The 18767-nt window shown below is 39.4% G+C and overlaps 1 non-coding gene across 1 annotated transcript; it reads right to left on the bottom strand.

The window, feature by feature from the left end:
• Positions 1 to 616: 616 nt before the first annotated feature.
• Positions 617 to 688, bottom strand: TRNAE-CUC. Its single transcript has one exon. It is a non-coding gene; the product is annotated as a tRNA-Glu (tRNA).
• Positions 689 to 18767: the final 18079 nt, after the last annotated feature.

Here is an 18767-nt window from a genome sequence, read left to right as displayed (position 1 = left end):
TTCTCACGAGTAAAAACAGCTGAGGACCTCTCGTTCTTGAGCTTTCTCTTAGGATTCTCTGTGTTAGAATTAACTGTGATTTCAGCAATATAGGACAGTAAGACAATATAATGGCACTTTGGAACATTTTTTGGCATGATTACACAGCTCTGTTTTGCAATAGCAAAGGCTGAAGACACTTTCACTTTAAAAGTGACTTGCCCAATACCTTCAAATCATGCCCTTTTTGGTCCATGATGATATTTAGCCTATCTTGGGAAGGTTTAGAGTAGAAGGGTCCAAATATTGTGTCAGTTGAGGAAATCTGTGTATGGCCAGTCTTCGCGAGCGAAGATTTGGGAAAGGTCTTTACCCTTCGAGCCTGCGCAATGGATTTTTTAGGTGAGACCCAGTGTGCGCTGAACTGAGCCCACCCTTTAATCCTAAAGTTCATCTGCTGGGGCCGAGCAAGCTTGGACAGTGGCAGTGAGGTCCTCAGAACGTAGGTTTGTTTAGAGGGCCGAGCAAGCTTGGACAGTGGCAGTGAGGTCCTCAGGACGTAAGTTTGTTTAGAGTGACCTTCTCTTAGATGGATTGCCTCACAGGGCTGACGAGCTCCTTCTGCCCGGGGGTCTTTTTCCCTGACCGGGATTCGAACCCGGGCCGCAGCAGTGAGAGTGCTGCATCCTAACCACTAGACCACCAGGGGAGGAAATACAGTTCAAATAAAACACTTTTTAAAACCCCTACCCCTTTTCACTATTTTTTTATTCTCCCTCGTGTCTTAGGAAGTAATTGCACCTCTCAGTGTGGTCAAGTTGGCCACAGTTGCTCAAACATTTATTTCCGGTGGATTTAGAAGGGCAAAGAGCTGAAGGGAATGTCTCAATGTGCAGGATTTGTGCAACAGATGTAGCTGTGTGAATATATATTTTAGGTAAGTAAAACTGAACTATTCAGGGACTAGTTCTGTTGTCTAAAGAGATTTCACTGAACACACATGATTTGAATTGAGTATTCTGGTAATACACTTGTCTACCACTGAGCCCAGATCAGCCATCACTGTACCCATGACATGGGTACAGTCAACTGGAACCTGACTTTGGAATAGAGTTAAACAATACGTGTGGTTTCCTGTTGAGTTTTCTGTTCAATTTGTACTAGTTCTGGCTTCATTTTGTGAATTGTTTTTCTGCTTCTAAGATGCATTCAGAAGGTCTTTAATCCGTTTTCAAACAATGAAACTGCATGGGTAAATCATCACACACACACACACACACACAAAAGGGGTGAGTATGAAGTTTTTGGAGGTAAAACATTTACAGAGGGATCCTAAGCATGGTGAGAAAAGGAGAACAATCTGAGACTGTGAGAGAAGTATGACAAAAGGAAGTTATGGGCAGGGTGGGGCACTGGAAAGGAAGAGAAGGTGTGAGCATCAGTCTAAGAGAGATGATAAAAATGACATAGCAGCACCTCATAAGCACACAGTGCTTTCTCTCTGTGCTGGGATGTGGAGGTTTTGCCCTTTCATGGGAAGTTTTGATCCATATGAGCTTCCTACTCTTCTGCTGGCACTTGTGCACAGAATAATGGAATGGATAAATTTGGAGGGGACCACAGTGGATCATCTTCTTGCTCAAGCAGGGCCATCCTAAAGCACATGGCACGTGACTGCACCCAGATGGTTCTTGAGTAACTCCAGTGAGGAAGACTCCACAACCACTCTGGGCTTCCAGTGTGTGGTCACCCATACAGTAAAGAAGTTCTTCTTCATATTTGGTGGAACTTCCTGTGCATCAGTTTCTGTCCCTAGTTTCTTGTCCTGTTGCTCGGCACTACCAAGAAAAGCCTGGCTCCATCCTCTTGACACCCTCCCTTCAGATACTTGTATACAATGATGATATCCCTTCTCAATCATCTCTTCATGTGGCTGAACAGGCTCAGCTCTCTCAGCCTGTCCTCATAAGAGAGATACTTCAGTCCCTTAATCACCTTTGTCACCCTCTACTGGACCTGCTCCAGTACTTCAGTGCCTCTCTTGAAAGGAGCCCAGAACTGGATACAGTGCTCCAGATGTGGCTTCACTAGGGCTGAGTAGAATCACAGAATACGTTGAGTTGGAAGGGACCCACAAGGATCACCAAGTCCAACCCCTGACTCTGAACAGGACCATCCCCATGGTCACACCGTGTGCCTAAGAGTATCATCCAAACACCTCTTGAACTCTGACAGGCTTGGTGCTGTGACCACTTCCCTGAGAAGCCTGTTTCAGTGCCCAACCACTCTTCGGGTGAAGAACCTTTTCAAATATTCAACCTAAACCCACCCTGACACAACTTCCGTTGTTTAGCCTGGAAAAGAGGAGGGTCGAGGGAGATCTCATCACTTTCTACAACTACCTGAAAGGAGGTTAGAGCCAGGGGGGTTGGTCTCTTCTCCCAGGCAACTATCATAAGACAAGAGGGCATGGTCTTAAGCTGTGCCAGGGGAGGTTTAGGTTAGATATTAGGAAGAAATTCTTTACAGAGAGGGTAATCAGGCATTGGAATGGGCTGCCCAGGGAAGTGGTGGATTCTCCGTCCCTGGAGGTTTTTAAAATGAGACTGGATGTGGCACTTAGTGCCATGGTCTAGTAACCGCAGCAGTAGTGGATCAAGGGTTGGACTTGATGATCCCTGAGGTCTTTTCCAACCTGGCTGAGTCTGTGATTCTATGATTCTATGATTCAGGCCGTTCCCTTGGGTCCTGTCACTGACCACAACAGAGAAGAGATCAGTGCCTGCCCCTCCTCTTCCCCTCACAAAGAAGTTGTGACTGCAATGAGGTCTCCCCTCAGTCTCCTCTTCTCGAGGTTGAATAGACCAAGTGAATTGAGCCACTCCTCATCCGGCTACCCCTCAAGGCCCTTCACCATCTTTGTTGCCCTCCTTTGGATGCTCTCTAATAGCTTTATATCTTTCTTATGGAAATTTGTTGCCCACCAGGACTCCCAGGTCCTTCACCACAGAGCTGCTTTCCAGCAGGTCAGCCTCCAGTCTGTACCGGTGCATGGGATTATTCCTTCCCTGGTGCAGGACTCTACACTTGCCCTTGTAGAATTTCAGAATATTCTTCTCTGCCTATCCCTCCAGCCTTTTGAGGTCCTTCTGAAGTGCTGCACAGCACTCAGGGGTGTTGGCCACTCCTCTCAGCTTTGTGTTATCAGCCAAGTCATTGATGGATAAATTAAACAATACTGGACCCAGTATTGAACTTTGGGGAATACCACTGGTGACAGGTCTTCAACTACACCCTGTGCCACTGATTACAACTGTCTGGGATCTGCCATTCTCAATCTACTTCACTGTCAACTCATCCAGTCCACACTTCCTGAGTTTACCTATGAGGTTGTTATGAGAGACTCAAAAGCCTTTCTGAAGTCAAGATAGACCACATCTGCTGCTTTCCCCTCATCCATCCAGTTAATTGTCTCATTGTAGGAGGCAAACATGTTGGTCAAGCATGATTTACCTTCAGAGAATCCATGCTGACTGCTCCTGATCACCTTCTTGTCATCCTTGATGGCCTATAGAATGAGGTGTTCCATCACCTTTTCAGGGATTGAGGTGAGACCGACTGGCCAGTAGTTCCGTGGATCCTTCTTCTTGCCCATTTCGAAGGCTGGGATGCCATTTGCTTTCTTCCAGTCCTCAGGCACCTCTCCTGATCTCCATGACCTTTCAAAGATGATTGTGAGCAGCCTGGGTATGGTGTCCACCAGCTCTCTCAGCACTCATGGATGCATCTCATCATGGCCAATGGACCTATGGACATCAAGTCTGCCTAGGTGTTCTCTAATTCCTATTCTTCTTCCACCATTCCTTTACCTTGGTCACCTGGGTCAAAGATTCCTTAGGCCTGGCCTTGTCAGTGAAGGCTGATGCAAAGAAGGCATTCAATAACACTTCCTTCTCTGTGTCCTCTGCTACAAGGATTACCCCTCCATTTAGTAACAGTCCTACACTAACCTTTGTTTTCCTTATGTTATTGATGTATTTGAAAAAGTTCTTATTCTTGACATTCTTGGTCAGATTTAGTTCCAGATTGGTCTTGGCCTTGTTTCATTTCTGCTTACTCTGACCACTTCTCTATATTCATAATCTGTGATTTGGTAAAGGAAGGAATGAATTCTAAAACAAGAATTTTGTCCAATTAAATCAGTTATGAAGTTTAAAAAATGAAACAATATGAGAATTTATATCCAAACTACTCCAATTAATAAATAAATGAATAAACAGATTGATTAATAAATAAATAAAAGTACAATCAGAAGTACAATCAGTACAATATAAGTACAATCAGAAATATGACCTGAATAAAAATGAACAATGGTGTCAATATTTGTATTCCTCAAAAAATTACACACTGTATCAATTTCATATTTCATAGTTGTCCCTGTACTTACTTTAGTATTTGACCGCTCTGTAATACAGAACAATATCAGAAATAGAAAATAATTGCTCTAATTGCTTTTGTTTGCACCTGAGCAAACATCAGATCCCACAGGCTTATTCCACCTGAGATTATATTACAATGTTACGCTCCTTTTGTGCTTTATAACCCTTAACCTAAACTTTATAAAGCAGAGTTATCAAACAGCCATTAGATGAAAGGGATGATCAGAAAGAAAAATTTGTACTTGCATAAGTTAGATAGTATATCTATTTCTATTTTTCTGCTGTTGTAAAGAAAGAAATACATCTTGTTGTGTACCAGTTTTGGTATTTTTTTGATTGGTCCATGAACCAAAACATCTCACTAAGTAAAAACTAACTACAGAAAAACTAATACAGGAAAAAAGGCTCAAAACCCTACAGATAACTTTCTGCTTGGTCAGTGAATTGAAGTGGTTCATCAGGAGAGTTGGACTTACTTTAAATAAAATAACTTTAAACAACATAAAAAAATAAATAAAATAAATAACTTTAAACAACAGAGTGTTTCAGTTTAATGGACTAAAGTGTTTTGCTAAGGAAGATGAATTATGAGGAAGACCAAATTCCTCCCTCTAAGCAATTGTAAATCCGAAATTAAGAGGCTCCAATTGAGAAAGTACGAGAAAAGGAAAGAACAACAGCACTTTATTAAAGGATATATGTGTATATGTGGCAGAACAACAAAAGAACACAAAAACAACTAAAACAATAATCCTGTACCCAAAAAATCCCCCTCAAAAAGGAAACAGTTCAGTACTTTCTGCTTTTCTGGCGCAATTCCAACCACGGCCAGCAGGGGGCGCTGTTGGATCACTGGAGGAGCAGAGCCTGCAGTGCTCGGTGCTGGTCGGCAGGGGGCGCTGTTGGGCTCTGGCAGTTGCAGTGTGGGGGCCTGGTGTGCGGGAGAAGCCGAAAATGGAGATCTTCCCCCCCACGCACTTGGGAAGAGGGGAAGGGCAAAAAGGAGAAAGAAGGCAGGTTCTTCCCACGAAAACTCATGCTGTCTGTGGCTGACTGTGGCTGGGATTTTTACTCCCCTTTGACGATGAGCACACAGGAGTGGAGGAGGGAAAAGGCTGACCTCCTCCCCAAAAGGTTCCTCTGCAGATGGGTCAGACCTCTCCGATGAAGTCCGAGGAGGTCTGGGCTGGGGGTAGAACAGGGCACAGACAAGGCAGGGACAGAAAACAGCCGAGAACAAAAATGACCCAGGAGCTTTTCCAACACACACACTTTGCCTTCATTAAGGCAAAAGTGAAATCCCATTTTAGAGAAGCAAAGAAAAAAGAAACCTCATCACTCCTCCCCACAGTTCTTAGGAGGGCCAGCTTGGAATGCAGTTCTGCAAGTTAGTTCTTTTGTGTAGATCAATCACCCTTTCCCCCTCCCTTGTTCAACATCTTTCTTTTACAGGAGGCAGAGAAAAGAAAAATTCCTGCTTGGATTTTTAGAACAAGTAAGCCTATGACATGGAGGTTCTGAGATAACTTGCCTGTTCAAAAAATTGAGTCTGTTTTGATTTCTGAGTAGAATGGAGCCTAAAACGTACTACTCTAGGGATTGAATTAGACATTTATCTCTTCTCCAGTACTCCTTTAGTCCAGTCCCTCTGTCTTGGTCACATGGTCCTATCCTAGCAAATATTTTGGTTCTCATACTATTCAAGTCAATGAATAACAAGAACGAAATTTAGTCATGGAGGTAATTTGGTCTTCATCACTAGCATGTGTCCATTGGTGAGTTGCAACAGCAACTCACAAACAAAAGTGTTGATTTAGGGTAAATTTATCAAGTAGTCACTCCCTGGACAATTGGAGACAAAGAGTAATGTAATTAAACTCTGATACCATGTTACAACACCTCCAAGGAAAAAGCTTCTCAATAAGAACTTCTGTTCAAGTACAAAGGAGATGATACCACTTAATGAACTTTGTCAGAGAACCACTGTGGTCATACACCAGAAGAGCAGATTACAGGTAAGGAATTACAGGGAGAAGCAAGCAAGGAAATGCCACTTTAAAGATGCAGACACAAATCTGTCATGATAAGTACAGAAGAAGGAGGAAAATATCTGTGTAGGAACATGGGGGAGATCAAAGATACAAGACCACTTCTCTGTAAATCAGTGTAGTTCTATTGACTTAAAAGGAGTTTCACAGATTGACTAGCTGAAAAGATTTGCAATTAAAAACTGCAATTCCACTGAAAAACATAGCTGTATCTGTAAATGTGTGAATTTTTTCTCCTTCAATTCCTATAAACCCTGTATCAAAATCAGCTGAAATAATTGTTTTGAAATAATTGTTTTAAAATAATTACATGCAGGCTGCTACATGCTTCACCACTGGAGTCTTAAAAGTCTTCACTCTAATGTAGTGTAAACATCATACCAGCTCATATATAGTCTATTATCACTCAGTATCACTATCCCTCTCCCATGTTCCTGTAAATTAGCTGTTAAAGAGCTAGAAGTTTTTGCTTTAAAAGATAGCCACACTATGTTTCCTACAGCATCTTGGGAAATTCTATTTTTGCACAGTTCAAGATTTGTATTATATTTTGAGAGCCTAGTAAGTATTATTATGTATATCTTCTATCAGTAAACCTCAACAGAGGGCAAGCATACAACTTCTTCATCTGAGCTGTCAGAATTTCATAGTTATTTTAAGAAACTGAGCTAATATCCACCATTTATTGGTTTTCCTCAGACCTCTGTACAGCAGAAAGTTTGGGGGAATCTGGAAGCAGGAAAGCCTTTTCCAGCAGAATGCATCTGCAGAGGCTATTTTTGCGAAGGTCAAAGAAAACCTTGCAAGAACTCTGCTTAAAATCTCAAATTTCAGACTGTCCATTTTAATAAAATACTTCTTGGGTTCTCTTAAAACTTCTTGCTAGAACTTACCAAGTTCCAATGAACAGTCCCACACTGAATCACTTGCAGCTTTAGTCTGAGTATTTCTCAGTGGCTCCTTTCACCATCTGAAAATTTTAGTGCTTTGGCACTTAAACAGGGCACAGGAAAATGACAGTTCAGTTACTTGACACTCAGATACAAGCTAATGAAAATGATAGAAAAACGATATAGATGCTTGATTATGTGAGGAGAAAGATACCACTTTCCATCTTCCTGAATGTACTACAGAAGAATAAAAAAAAATTGAAACTATTATGCGTGGGGAAAAATCCCTAAAGGTGACTGGGGAATGAATATAATAATCATTATAATTATTTAATTATATCATTATGCTGGTTCAGAGGTAAACTGGCAGGGGAAATGAACCCAACTCAAAAAGAGAGATTATAAGTCAGAATAACAATTTAATAAAATAATAAGTATGATTATACAGACTACAATTGGTTTTATCCCACAAAACACAAATGTATAACCCAGTACCCTGGGGCATGAACAGAGTGGTGTTCTTTGGGCCTCCTGAGTCCAAAGTAAAGGGAGAGGGGAAAACCTGTTGGTGAGAGTGCTGTTGCAGTCTGGTCAAGAGTGGTGGTTGCAGTCTGGTCGAGAGTGGTGGTTGCGGTCTGATTGAGAGTAGTGGTCTGCAGCCTTCCTCTGGATCCCATGAGTGGTTAAAAAAGTTCCAAGACTCCAAGATTATATATTCTCCAGTTCAGGCAGGAGTGCCCAGTACTTCCCTCAGGGTGGGGAGTCCCACAATGGGTGTGAGGAACAGGGAGGCACCCTCCTATCTCTCAGGCCTCTTAACACCTAGTTTATAGACTGAGGAGTCAGGCTGCTCTGGGCAGAGGGCGTAAATGATCTATTGACAACAGTTTCTGGGAAATGGCATGGAAGGCTATAGAATACACAGTTACAGCCATACAGTGATGAACTGGTCTCAGCTGTTCTAACTAGGACAATCACAATAATATTATGAGGCAAAATGAAGTTAGAAATTCAAAGAAGACAACAATTTTTATATGTTTTAAAACTTTTTTAAACTTTTCAAAGTTTTCTTTTAAAATTGTGAACTACCTGGCAATCTGTGGTTGTACATTCCAATTAATGTTTCATTTCACAGTGCTTCTAACGTGTTCAGTGATTACTACTTAATTGCTGAGAATTTGTCAGAATGTTTGCTGACATTTGTTGGCTACCAATATCTGAGTTCATGGGTAGGAGGTAGTAAGATCACAAAAAAAAAAAAAAGACATTTCCAAAACAGTATGTAAAACCAACCAAATTAAAAAAAAAAAAAAGAAAATCAATGCTTCTCTGGATCACCAAGGTCATCAAACTACATCTGTCATCAACACAAAATAACACTGAGTATTTCCTCACTGGAACACAGCAGGACTGAGCCTTTTGTATGAACATCACAGTTGCAAATAATTTGGAAGTCTGATTTCATTCTATTTCTTCCAGCATATGAGGTCAGTCATGCAAGGTACACTGAATGCTGACAGGCTGAAGGATAGGTTGCTTTCTCCCTCTCTGCCCCCATAGCATTTTAATTTACTGTAGAGTCTGCCATAACCTTTTCTGCACAGCTGCACATTCTAGTATGACCATATACGTGCAGGATTGCGTGGCAGGTGGTTAAATATAGTCTCTGGCTTTGCCTTGTTCTCTTCAGTCTTGACTGGCTGCTATAACTGTCCATTGCCCTCTGAAAGCCTTTATTCTCAAAGACATGTTGGGTTAGATCTAAGAGTTTATCTGAAAACCCTACTGATTTCTTTCACCAGGCTTGACACAGCTGAACTGATCTTCCTAGTTTAGAACATATTTTTTGACTGGAACTTTTTGTTCTGCACAGAGAACAGGCATGTTCATGACAGACATCATAACAGTTCTCTTACTTTGTCCAGTACAACTCTTCTTGTACTTCTACTGTATGTTTTATATTCAGAACGCAAATAATGATTGGTATGAGACTCCAACTACAACAGCAGTGCATTGGCACTGCAGTACTCATGGTAATGACAGTGGAGAGAATACTTTAAGCAACTTACAAATTGCCCTAAAATGTCTGGGTGCTAAAAAGGTACAATTTTTGATTGTCGTCAATGCACACAACAGGGAAGACAGTCAAAAGAACCCATTCTTAGAATTCTCAAATATCTAGTAACTAGTATCTCCATATAACCACATGAACAAAACTGAGGTTTGCTGTATTTATATATGCCTGTCTGACTTTTGAATGCTAGGTGTTTGCTTGCGGGACCTGCAAGAGCTGGTCTGAAATGACTGTACATAAATATCCCAGCATCTGTTCTTTCTGAAGTCTTTCAAAGTAGAACTGCCAGCAGAAGATTCATATACAAATGTAATTCAATAAGAGCTCCTGAGAATGGAAAAAAATGCAGATTATTTCTGCTTTATTAAAATTCCCCCAGTTCTGAGCTTCAGGATGTGTATACAGACTTTACGAAAACACATTTTTTAAAAGATTAGCAGCTACAAATAGATGGAAGGAATAAGATACAGATTGTCACTGTGGTACATGTTTCCTATGCATCTCTTTGAAAGGTTTTAGGACTTTTTGAAGATTAATCAGACTAAAATTTTCTTTTCATCATAGGCAGCCCCTTCAGTTGTTCATTGCAGAAAGCTATTTGGAGACTTCTGATGTACTGCAGGTTTTACAGCTACAGGTAATCATTACCTGCGATGAGCAACATAATCCACAGCCAAGTAATTGTAAAGATGCTTATCACACAATATCAGAATAAGCAGCAAGACCTTGAAAACTGCTGGGGCTCATTTGCCACAGTAACAGTTTATATTGTGTGATTGCCAACCTAAAAATATTCCCTTCCTGCACACATCCCCTATGCAAGGTGTAATGTATCTGCTTTCTGGTGTCTCTCATTTTATTCTTCCAAACGTGATAATCTTCAGTCCAATATCATGTATCCAAGGTATTAACCCACATTCTGCAAATGCAAGTCTGTATGTGCAATTTATTCTAGCTCACATTCATTTACTAGAGACTGGAATGCTTACTGATGTGAAATACATTCAAATACACATCAGTTGATAATATTTAACAGGCAGCCTTTAGAATTGCATATTAACTCATCTATCATTAAAATCCTAGAGTTATATGTTGTGTTCAGATCCACATGCCTTGCAGTGAACTTTATGGGAAAACTAATGCACAAAAATAACCACCAAAGAAAAGAAACAAAGTTAATAGTAAAAAAAATATTTCTATATCCAGATATTTCCGTATGTCCTTTTGTTTCCTCTTTGACTCTGATTTATAATGAACCTTAAACAGTAGTCAGTACACTAAAAGTCATGTAACCTTTCGATTGAAATATTACAGTACCACTAATTTCATATTGATTAATAAATTATAAAAATTATTACAAGATGCCTCAGTTGCCCATATGGACAAACGTGAGTAAAGTTAGAGAAGGATTTGTTTTAGCATGTAGAATATATTATTTCCCTTTAATGTATTAAACAATTTCCCTTCTCATTCCTTCTAAATGTTGTAAGAGTTTTCAGGGAAATATATTTCTGAAAAGAAAAGAAAAAAAGAAGAAAGAAAAAGAAAAAAGAGAAAAAAAGGGAAAAAACAAAATTTAAAAAAAAATTAAAACCAGCAGAGGAGACTAAAAAATTAAAATCAGGAGAAGAGCCTAAAAAAATTAAAACCAGCAGAATACAGGAGATTCTTACTTGTGGAAGCTCAACCATCTGCACTTTGTGCTATAACCTCCTCAAGAAGAGTAAGACATGGGAGAAAACAGGTTTCCCATTACTTGAGCTACAGTGCTTTAACACACAGAAACATGTCAACTTATTTTCACAGTGACTTGCCAAAAAAAAGAAATGTTGTCTGAGGGGAGGCTGTCAGCGTGAAACTAAGAAATACAGTCAGTTATTTTCCAGTATTTTTGAACATAACTCATACATTAAAGAATGTTTGAGAGATTTTGGGGTCAATGACAGGACTAGCAATATTTTATGTGGGAACTAACTCTAAGGAAACCCAATTATGTTTTTATTTTTTGTGAATGTGTGAGTTTATTTAATATTAAAGGTAACATTTATTTTGCTTTGTTGAATTTCTGTTCACATATGAGAGGAAAACAGTCCACAAATTCTTACTAGTGTTTATGGAGCTATACAGGAAAATGCTAAAATGCAAATACTGGAGAGCTGATCTATTCTGCCAGTATTCTGAGAAAGAAGACAGTATTCAGTGAAACTCATGAGTCTAGTCTTACTTCTGAGCCTCAAGCTCTTATTTTATGGAAGGGTCATAATATTTCCCTCTCTCAAAAGGTGTTCTGTTGATTATGACTTGAAAGTGTCTCCATACATTGCTGAAAAGGCTCACAGCCTACCCTGTCTGCCACACCTCTTTCCTCATCTCTTTTTCTAGGATGCTCCTCCTCCTGACATCAGCTCTGCTGTTTGTTTGACTGCACATTGAGGTGGTCAGAGAGATACTCTTCTGGACCAGCACCAGAGTGCAGCTCAGTCACAGCTGAGGTGGGGAGAGGTGTCAGCAGAGAATATGGTGTCACAACTGTTAACCCATTGTTATTCAGAAAGTCCTAAGTACAAAGAAAATAAATCTTAACAAAGGCAGAAATACTTAGCTTGTTTTCTTTCTAACTAGAAAAGTTGCTTAAGTAATTCTTGGAGGAGCAAACAATCCAAAAGGTAAGAAAGGTGAAAATGGGATGTTCCTTAGATAAAGGACAAAATAATTTTGGAGCAAATTCTTTGAGTCGTACCTCCAATCAGGCAAAGGTCATGGAACAGAAGCCTTAGAACAGCAACATTTGTTATACAGGAATAAGCAATGCCCCATATCTCTTCTTGTAGTTAAAATAGCGCTGAGCAATTAATGCTTCAACACCACCTTGCTACCATACAGAGCATGGCATGGTTACAGTGCAGATCACTGGGGGCTGGGTGGCAGCTCTGCCAGTTTGATTAAAACAGTCAGAGTAGATTTGAGACTTTTGAGGACAGCTCTGTTCTGAGAGTGGTGCACGACCACTCTCTTATCTATAACTGTCAACATAATGTCTGAAAGTTTTTCTAGCTTGGTTCTTTTTGTCCTCGGCTCATATTTGTTCAGGGACAGCAAGTAGAGCCATATCAAGGGTTTGGGATGAAGCCAGACAGAACTTTATTAACTCACTTGCCTCTATAGTAATTATCATAAGACTAATGCATTAATTAGTGTTTTAGAAGACAGAAAGAGTTGAGTTGAGATATTTTTCATGTTTAGCTTTTGCCAACTTCAGCTTGTATATTAGCCTATGCTAATGCCTCCTCGGAGGCATTACCACAGCTGAGTCATAGGTGCAAAGACAAAGAAACACTCCTCCCAGAGTTCTCTAACACCCAGCTTGTAGCCTGAGGTGTGGCCTGGGTAGCTGCTGCAAATGATCCATTATTAACAGTCCATCAGAAATGACAGAGACGGTGTAGAATACACAGTTTTGGTTATACCCACGTAGTGATAAACTAGTCCTGGTCCCTGTAACTAGGACAAACAATCAGGAGGTATTTTGGCAAAGTGTAAGTGAAAGAAAAGTGTTCAGTTCCATACCATGTCAGTCTGGTACAGAGTGAGATCATCCCAAGGACTGAGACAAAGATACCTGGTACTCCAGCAAAAGGTGATTTACTGTGGAATTAGGTAGACCTCTCTAGTACGTTCCTAGAAGTGTTAAAGTCCTAAACTGACATGCCTCACAGTAAAGCAACAAAATGCTGAGGATCCAGAATCCTCTTTACAACATTGCTTCTCTAGTATTTTTCTAAACCCTGCAGCTAGTGCAAAATGCAGGCAACCTTAGCAACACCATTTCTATGATTTCCTGATGATTGTACAGGCTAAAAAGAAGCTGACTCAATTGTGCTTCTCTCACAAGTTAGTTCCATTTAGAGAAGCTCAAACACCAGTATAAATAAATACACACAGGGGAAAGCAGGCATTCTTACCTTTTCAACAATTTACAACATACTGTACACTCAAGTTTTTTAGAAGTCAGACCTACTAACTAATAGCAATACTTAGAAGGAAAGGTTGATGTTTTCTCTTTTTCTCTAAAAGCATCCTTAAAGATAAAAGTGGCACTTTTCACCACTTTAGACGTAGGAAAACTGAAGAGTGCAGCAAAATCTGCTGTGGAACACACCACAAGTGGTGTGTGGCTGCCCTTGGTATACAGCTTTGCTCTGTTTTCCTCATTCCTAATCCCATGTATTCATCCCATGCTAAGGGCATGTCACACTGCTGATGAGTGCAGAGGCAGACATGCCTCCCACAGGATGCTGAAAGACAAGTACTGACTACTGACCACTGCACTATGGCTTTACTACAGGGCTGTCTCATATGCAACTCCCCTTCACCCCTCCACACCCATTTCACCTGGTGCTGTGAAGCCTTCGTTTTCCTTGTTTAATAATTTCTAGCCTAGAATAAACAATTAATTACTGAGCATCTCTGCATGCTTTTTGATTATAAAGAAGTATACTATAAACAAGATGAAATTCTACTTGGAAGTAACTCCATAAATATGTGCTATGCATTATTGTGGTGGGACTCCGAGTTGACAAATTGCCAGAAATGAACTATTTGACTTCAAGAGCCAATATTAATTTTATGTCAGCTGGACATGGATGCCAACTTAGTCAATATGAATTATGTAGTGCAGAAAATTAGAAACTGGGAATATTCAATTATTTATCCCTATTGATCATTATTGATGATTATTTGATTATTTATCACTAAAATGTCATAGGCTAATCATTCCATCACCCCAAAAAAACCCCCAAATTTTCATTGACTTGATATGATTCATCACCCATGTTGATACAAAATCCATGAATGTCTACAACCAGCAAAACTGAAATGTTAAGCTAATTATTTGTTGTGTGATGTGTCTTTGGAGAGTCAGGTCTTTCAGAGGACTTTAGCTGAGTAAAAAGGCCCCTTCCTGACTAGCAGAAAAAAAAAAAAAAAGAGTTGAACAGTGAGCTCTGTTTTGCAGCAAATTTTACCTACACTGCAGAAATTGCAGAATATCAGCACTTCAAAATTACAAACGTGTGCCGCACCTGGTTCCTGAACAAACAAAGCACAACATGGGACTCTTCCTTGATGACTTATTTTTGATGAAATCATTGAGCCAAAGCAGAAAGCTTGAATTACAAAAGCAGCAGCTTGAATAGGCCTGCTTATTCCTGCTTCAATTACCTTTTCTCAGTGAAGGCTGCTTATTTTATCAATAGCTCTGTCAACATTTTAAAATCTCCTCGGAGTAATTGAGACTGTTGAATGTAAATAAGCCACCTGCCTTCAAAGATCAAAACAAGATTTTTTTTTTTTTTATTTATTTAAAGTGATAAAGACTGGGCCCTGCATACAGATAACAAAACACTCCCTGTCTCTTTCTTTAATCTCTGTTTCTGATAATTCAGATAGTGTTCTAACTGAAAACTTCTACTGGACAAATACATTACAGCAAAGGAACTTAACGATGCATGTGCTTACCCATATAACATGCCCAAAGAGTTCACTGCAGTGCAAGGGATCTCTAGGAAAGCCATGACATGGTCTTATCAAATAAGATGGCAATATCAAAGACCCCCTTTTCAAGCAATGTGTCAATATTACAAGGAAGATATTGCCATTCATAATTTCCCATGGAAGACAGGTCCTCCTTTGTCACTGGTGTTGTGCAGTAAGTATCTACCTTTATGCTCAGAGCTGGTTGAAGACTGGGAAACACGGGGTCCAACACAAAGCAACCTCTACTAGAGTGTAAAGCTATTTGAGTGACAGAAATGCTCATGTATGGTTTTGGTTTGGGTGAGTGATATCAAGCTCCTCTTTCCTTCCCTCTCAATGTTTTTTGCTGCCATAAGAGTAAATACAGATTCTAACAGAAAAAAAGTATGACAGACTCATTTGCATAAATATCCTTGTCATTTTAACCTTGTGCTGTCAGAGCCTGTCAAGCCTTATTTTCCTGCTGCCTCCTTTGAGGCTTTCTCACATCTACCCTCATCTCTAGCTTTCCTGAGCAGGCAAGAGGAATAGATTTTAGTGCACATTTCACAAGACAAAACTGACTTCTGAATTCTCCAGAACTCTGCACATTTTACACAGATCGGTGCTTGACTATAATTTATCTGTGAAAGAACTAAAAGTTTATTTTCACTTTTCATTGTCTTAGGATGTACAGCATAAAGCAAATATATATATACTTTTTAAGTCTGAGGTGATTCACCTGGCTTACTACATCAACAGTACATTTCACAATGTGGATACAAGGAATTTCCTACTCTTGTAACAGTTCAGAGTCTCAAAGCTGCTCTCACAGCTGCCATTGGGAGCTTTGCCATTGACTTCACTGGGGACAAGTTCATGTTTTATATTTGTAATAAAGACATCCATAAGAAACAATTTACTATCTTTTTAAAAGCTCTTCTGTTACCTTTAATACAAATGAAATCGGTTATATTAACTGTATTTCAGTGGAATTGACAATACAATTTTAATTATCTCCCAGATGCCAACACTTTCTACCATACTTGTTTTAAAGTTTTTCTAAGAACACAACTCCCAGAGCATTCCTTTCAAACCCATGCTTCTTAAGTAGCAAGTTTTTGGTTTCGAGGCATATATTCTCTGTTATTTTTCAAGTTTTATTTCCACTGATATTGTTCAGACTAAAATTTGAGATTTGATGGCAACATGTATTCCTATACACCTTTTTCATATGCAGCACAATTGAGATTATAGCATAATGACAGGCAAACAAGCCTTACATGTTGCTCACAAGCATTGGAAACACACAAGCAACAATACAACTATCCTTAGATCAGTGAGTATGATTTGAAATGGAGATTTTGATATTTATAGCATCCCATATGATTTGGGACATGTTTAAGCAATGCAGGAGCATTTTATGTAAGTTAAGTAGAAATGATGCAGAAGATGATATAGTGTAATAGAAACTATATTTTATTACATCAAACAGTTTCAAACAGGCTACTCTGTGTAAACATTATGGATCAATTTAGGTGAGCAGATCAGTCAATGCAGAAGAGGCTCTTGAAAGAAAAATAAGCAGATGGTTCATTGGCACGTAATACATCTCCATCTTCTCATCTCATGCTGGTGAGAGATTGGGAGAGAGAGTTTTAGAAAAGAAAAAAATGTTTTGAAGGAAACCAAGTGCACAGATGGGAATTTCAATCGAAACTATATGCAATCAGGTTAAGGGCTTCCACTTGACTCCAACTTTTCATAATGGAGATACCTACCCTAACTCATGAACTGTAGCATGACAAGAGTAAAAAAATACTGAGATTGGGAATTAACCTCATTCGCTGAGGTTGTTCCCTGTGTGTTGAAGCATTGTTTTGAAGATAATGGCAAAGGCATGGTAAGGCAATTAGGCACATGCCATACACAGAATCCGAGCCATTTGTAAATTATCACAAAACCAGTCTGAGTTGCTATCATGTCCAACCACCAGAAAACAGTGATTAAGGTAAAAAATTGTGACCTCTGAACTACTCATACAGTTCCTAATTATATGCATATTACTTTCAGAGGCATAATCATAGGTTGACTATTTGATGCCGAATTTTGCCCCAAAAGGTGCAGAGAAACTGCTCAAAGTTTTAGTCTTTAAGCAGGGAGGTATTTATTCAAGACAACGTTGGTGTCCAGCGAGCTCGCGCTGGACAAACTGCTCTGCCTTTTCAGTGAAAAGACAGGATTATATACAATTTCTACAAGTGATTATAACATTTTCACATGCATATTCATATAATTGCAACATCTAGTTATAATATTCATAATAGGCGGAGTCTGGGGTGGAGTTGTCTTTTTGGGGTAATGTTTGGTGGTCGTTTCTGTTTCTTCAGCCTCACGGGGTCGCATTCTACTCTTCTTCCTCAGCTGAACTTTTCAACTTTCTTGTTTTTTGCTGACTTTATGGTGAATTTTGCAAGACTTTTGGACTCCAGCCCCTATTTCGCCCCTTATCTTTATTTATGTAGGTGTGTGAGCATTCTTTTAGTGTACGGTACCATCTAATCCTTAAGCTTTGTTTTTTATCTCTACCTAAGCAGTACATTCTAGTTAAGGATTGCATTCTTCTGAGCAGGAGATTCCTTGGATCAGTATTCAGACCCTAACTCTATTTCATATTGATATTACAAAGATGAAGAGAGCAAGAGAAGAAGAGTGGTATGTGTATGAGAAATACAAAACCTAGCCAGATTTAAAGGTGAAAACTTTAAAGTCTGCACTGAGTTGCCTTGATAAAGTATTTGACTGATGACTACAGTCTCTTTTGTCACAGTTTCACTGAAACATTATGGTTTTCTATTTTGTTTTTTTTTTTTTCCCTCAACTTACACATTTAACTAGGAGAAAGAGATAAAAATTCTAACTTTCTCCCATGAATGTGTAATTTTTCTGTGGATGAGTATCAAGTCTCAAATATCAGTTTTAGCTGGAAACTGTTCTAGTAGATGTTTTTAACTGCTTTTTTGAGATAATGACATAGAAACATAAGTTTTGGATACAAAACTTTTCTAACAGGGAAAACCCAAATATTTGGTGATATCCAAATATTTTTTTAGAAACCAATGGAATTATAGTTAACAATTTCTTATCCATTTCCAAATCCTGAAATATTTCTTTCTATAGAGAGATGGTATTCCCAAGAGGACTTACAGTAGAAGAGGTTTGAGAGATGTATTAAAAATGTAAATGCTCATTTGAATTAGATCAAAACAACAGCAGCCTAAGTCTTTAAATCAGACCTCCAGCCTGATTTACAAAATCTTTTTGAAATGGATGAACAAAAAGGTAATAACTAACTTTCCCCTTAAATACCAACATTCAAAATTTAAACCTTAATACACCTATTCAGGCATTGTCCCAGAAACATTTAGTTTTGTAATGTCTCAAGGCAGACACGCTGCTCTCAAAGTGCACGAATATCATCCTCCAAACACATTAAGCTACCCTACTCCTCCAACTCAGGCAGAATTCAGAATTCATCAGTTAAGTCAGAAAGGTCAATGGATATCTGCCGACCATGAGCTGGTGCGCACACTCTCATAGGGTAACCAGCTTTCCCAATCTCCTGACCTGCAGGCTAATATTTTTGCATAGCAAAGAACCACAAAATATCCCCACTGCAAACCTCAGGGAATGAGAGTTTTGGGGTGATCTCACTAGAGGAGTCAGTACTCCATTGCTGGTGGAAAGGGGAGGTATAATTTGGGCTCTGCAGCCTTATTGCCTGTTCTGGGTTGGGATTTACGATTTACTGGATTCTAAATTC

This window comes from Lepidothrix coronata, unplaced genomic scaffold (genome assembly GCF_001604755.1).
Source record: "Lepidothrix coronata isolate B3197 unplaced genomic scaffold, Lepidothrix_coronata-1.0 Scaffold3, whole genome shotgun sequence".
Taxonomy (NCBI): Eukaryota; Metazoa; Chordata; class Aves; order Passeriformes; family Pipridae; genus Lepidothrix; species Lepidothrix coronata.
The sequence above is the reverse complement of the archived record's forward strand: the minus strand, read 5'-3'. Positions and strand labels throughout refer to the sequence as shown.